The sequence below is a fragment of the Ambystoma mexicanum genome, chromosome 2p (assembly GCF_040938575.1).
Source record: "Ambystoma mexicanum isolate Mex_15411 chromosome 2p, UKY_AmexF1_1, whole genome shotgun sequence".
Classification (NCBI taxonomy): domain Eukaryota; kingdom Metazoa; phylum Chordata; class Amphibia; order Caudata; family Ambystomatidae; genus Ambystoma; species Ambystoma mexicanum.
This window is the reverse complement of record NC_090923.1, coordinates 1,129,829,171-1,129,833,624: the sequence shown is the minus strand read 5'-3', so window position 1 is coordinate 1,129,833,624 and position 4,454 is coordinate 1,129,829,171.

Sequence of the window (4,454 nt, the reverse complement as noted above, 5' to 3'; positions counted from 1 at the left end):
CAGGCGTCAACGGCTCATCTAAATAGACCTGCACAAATGATCAGTTGTCTAAAATAAATAATGGATATGTAAATATGATTCGATTTGCTCGATCGTTGGAAGTGTCACCACCCAGAGATCTGCATCAACTACTAGGGGTGATGTTCTTGTAGAAGAAGCTCCGTCATCTCCCTGAAACATAGTACTTGCGTTAATAAAGAAGGAAGTATAGCGGATGTAATCACGTCATATGATTTCGCTTGATCGAACTGTCAGTATCCATACCTCGAAATGCATAAGAACATCAAGGGACGATGTAACTGCGGTGCACACTTCTGCAAGCTGTTGCGCCGACCCGTAACTGCATGCTCCCCCTTCTACTTGGACTAATGCTCCATCGACTCCCTGAAACATAGGACTTTCATTAGTAATGAACACAATATTGAAAAAAGAAGACAAATAGGAGGGCGACGACAGAAGGACATATCAATGGCTAAAAACGAAAGAAACATTGTGTGTAACAATCACGCTACAAGAATGCAAGATCTGATGATCTCCATCGATGGAACTGTCCGGAAACGTACCTCGAGCATCTGAGTGACATCTACGGTTGTCGTCAATGCGTTGGACTCCTCAGCATCTCCCTGAAAGACAGTACTTGCATTATTTTGGATAACAATAATTATAACTGAAAACAAAGACTAGAGGACGAGTACAAGGGTGTACCATTAGGTAAAATAATTACACGATCAATTAAAACTATTGATTTACATGCCTAAAACAAGTCAGTGTCAGAATAGCTAAGTAAGATTACCCGATAGGCGCTTGAAGTGGCTGATGACTGCAATAACGACACGGATGGAGAATATTCCGCCTTCATATTGAGTGGATACATAAATGGGGAAATTATTGTTAGCTAATGCTACACACTACCGCAAGGCCGAGAGATAAATACGTAAACTTGACTCACCAGTGGAGGGATGTGGACGAATAGAGTGGGAATAGCGGTTGAGAGCAATTTTCGCCTCGCTCGCGGTGTTTTCTTCTTTATTAGCAATGATGTGGAGTACATGTCTGGGCTAAAGTGCCTGCTGCAGATGCGGTATCGATCACCCCTCTTGTCCGCAAAGACTTCTAGGACTCTACTTTCTAGCTCAGAGGCTGGATATCCGCAATATCGGACCCATTCTCTTATCTGATCTATTGTCTTAGGGAAAACATGCATTATAGTACCTTCAGATTTGTTATGGGTCTTCGAAGGGCAACCGCCAATGGAACAGGCAGGCATTATGGAAAGTTCTGAAAAGTAAAGATCAACAATTCTCTATGAATACCAATGTGTTAAAACAGTAAATGACACATAAAAGGTTCAATGCAAGGTCCGTTTTGGTTCTTGGAACTATACACGTTATTCACATGCGGATAAGTATTTCAATAACTTTCAAAAAATAGAAAAAGTAATTTGACTAAACTCAGAACATGTGACTAGTTCCTTGCATGTACTGTCGTGAACGAAAAGAAAACATGGATGCAATTTGATGACTACTAGCAAATAGATATAAATTAAAAAATTGGACGCAAAATGATTATGGTACATGGACTTACCTTGACGAACAAACAGTTAGATGCAGGGATCAGAGTAGTTTCTTGTCGTAGAACAGGGAGCAGTTCACAGGTTGCAAACTGACGAGTTTGCTCAAAGTGGTCACGGAAGTTCACAGAGACGAAGAGCAGATAACCAGCACCTTCACGGGTTGACTAGCAAAGCGCAAAGAAGTTCTCATTAGAAATATGAGGTGGGTTATAAAGAATTCGAACCAGGGGTGTGTTTGTGAATGAATGACGTGTATATGTCGTGGCATTATGTGGATTGCAGGGGGCCGTCCAGCGTGAGGGGGATGCTTGGCAGGAGACACGGGGTCTGGAGGTAGACATGGGAACAACAAACCCATGCTCTATAGACCACTTTGAAGTGTACATGGTCTTTGGCACCTCTTGGCCTTTATCGCTCCCTGACAGCTCCACTTGCCAGCAGCTCAAGTACCCCGGTGCGAACTGCCTTTGATAGGGCGGGGGGTGGATCGGGGCGGTGGTCGTGCAGACAAGACACAGGAAGACTCGTGAATGGAGACACACTTATGTGGATTGCAGGGGGCCGTCCAGCGTGAGGGGGATGCTTGGCAGGAGACACGGGGTCTGGAGGTAGACATGGGAACAACAAACCCATGCTCTATAGACCACTTTGAAGTGTACATGGTCTTTGGCACCTCTTGGCCTTTATCGCTCCCTGACAGCTCCACTTGCCAGCAGCTCAAGTACCCCGGTGCGAACTGCCTTTGATAGGGCGGGGGGTGGATCGGGGCGGTGGTCGTGCAGACAAGACACAGGAAGACTCGTGAATGGAGACACACTTATGTGGATTGCAGGGGGCCGTCCAGCGTGAGGGGGATGCTTGGCAGGAGACACGGGGTCTGGAGGTAGACATGGGAACAACAAACCCATGCTCTATAGACCACTTTGAAGTGTACATGGTCTTTGGCACCTCTTGGCCTTTATCGCTCCCTGACAGCTCCACTTGCCAGCAGCTCAAGTACCCCGGTGCGAACTGCCTTTGATAGGGCGGGGGGTGGATCGGGGCGGTGGTCGTGCAGACAAGACACAGGAAGACTCGTGAATGGAGACACACTTATGTGGATTGCAGGGGGCCGTCCAGCGTGAGGGGGATGCTTGGCAGGAGACACGGGGTCTGGAGGTAGACATGGGAACAACAAACCCATGCTCTATAGACCACTTTGAAGTGTACATGGTCTTTGGCACCTCTTGGCCTTTATCGCTCCCTGACAGCTCCACTTGCCAGCAGCTCAAGTACCCCGGTGCGAACTGCCTTTGATAAGGCGGGGGGTGGATCGGGGCGGTGGTCGTGCAGACAAGACCCGTTTGCCGCAGGGCCTCACCAAGGAGAGGCCATCTAACTGAATGTAAGAGGATGGCTGCAGGATCTACTACATGGAAGGCAGGGGGGTGAGTTTATAAATACCTCACCCTCCCAGGAGAATATACACTAGATTCATTTAAAAAATCAAAACAACCATTGTTAAAATATATGTTGGGCTTTATTTTAGATTTTAATTAAACATAAATAATAAACATTACACATTGTAAAGTTGAGGTTGCAGCACATCGAGGGAAAATCCGCGGTATTGTCCACTGTCACTGGGGAAATGTTGTCTAATGGCAAGTACCGCACAGGCAGGTATTACTCTCCGAACGCGGTGTCCGAGCCTCCCGTGAAGCCACCAAGTGAAGCAACGATAGGCCACCAGCCTGTACCACCTGTGAAAAAAAAAGATGCAAACTGTATTAAACTGACCAAACTTTCTTATCAATGTCGATTCAGGTAACACATGTCATTTTTCTTAGAAAAAAATTATATCTAGAAAATGCACTATATGGAACCAATTTACATGCGTTCCAATGATATGTAAATGTAATTTTATATGTGGGAGACGACCATGAAATAGTGGTGGCATCACTGACATCACAAACCGAGTATACTTACTCGTTACTCGGATTACGCGGACGAACAGTGCCACGAAGTTCGTGCATAAGCACCATCATCATCCTCAACACTGTCCGTGAGAGGCAGGCTTCCCTGAACTCTGGCAGCTCGGTGATGCATTGCGGACTTTGCTCGCCTTCCTGCTGACTTTGCTCGCTTTCCGAAATGTAGGCCAAGCACCCGGAATTTTCACGGCAGCAGCAGTTCTCCTCCTCAGTTGGCATTAGCTCGCACCGATTGCACGTGCACCAGGTGGAGACGCCGTCCATGCGACATGGTCCAGGCTCTTCATCCGTTGACTGGTCCTCCCAACTGCCGTCCGAATCCCCATCGTTTTCGCGTGCTTGCCTTTCCAGTAGTTCTTCCTCGGTGTACTCGGGCTCGTACATATACGGCATTATTGTGGCCATTGTGCGGTAAAGATAGTAAAATAATTTATAGCGGTGGTACTGGTATCTGTTCACACGGGCTACAAGCGGCGAAGGTAGCTGACCAGAGCACTGAAACGAGTCACAGAATACTCAAAGTAACACAGAGAGAGGAATGGAATCGAAAATCTGCTGCTGTATGTTGTGAAACGGTCTGTTTATACTTATTGGGGAAAGAGGCGTCCTGCCATTTCCATGGCAACACGTCAATAGCTGAGGCGCAGCGATTGTTGACACGAGACGTGCTTGAAATGGGCAGTACGCGTCTGCTGATGTCAGGCTCAGGGGCGGGGGATTTGATTTAGTGCCGCAAAGGCAGGTGAGCCAGGTCGATGCGGCGGAATGATAGGATTATCACAAAATGGAGGCTGATTTCGAGTGCGATAAGGGGCGAAAAGTCGGGTAAGGTCCATAGGAAAGTTTCCTACGATCTACCGATTTATGCTTACAAACACATGGCCGACCCGTAGGGACAATAAAAAAAAAGT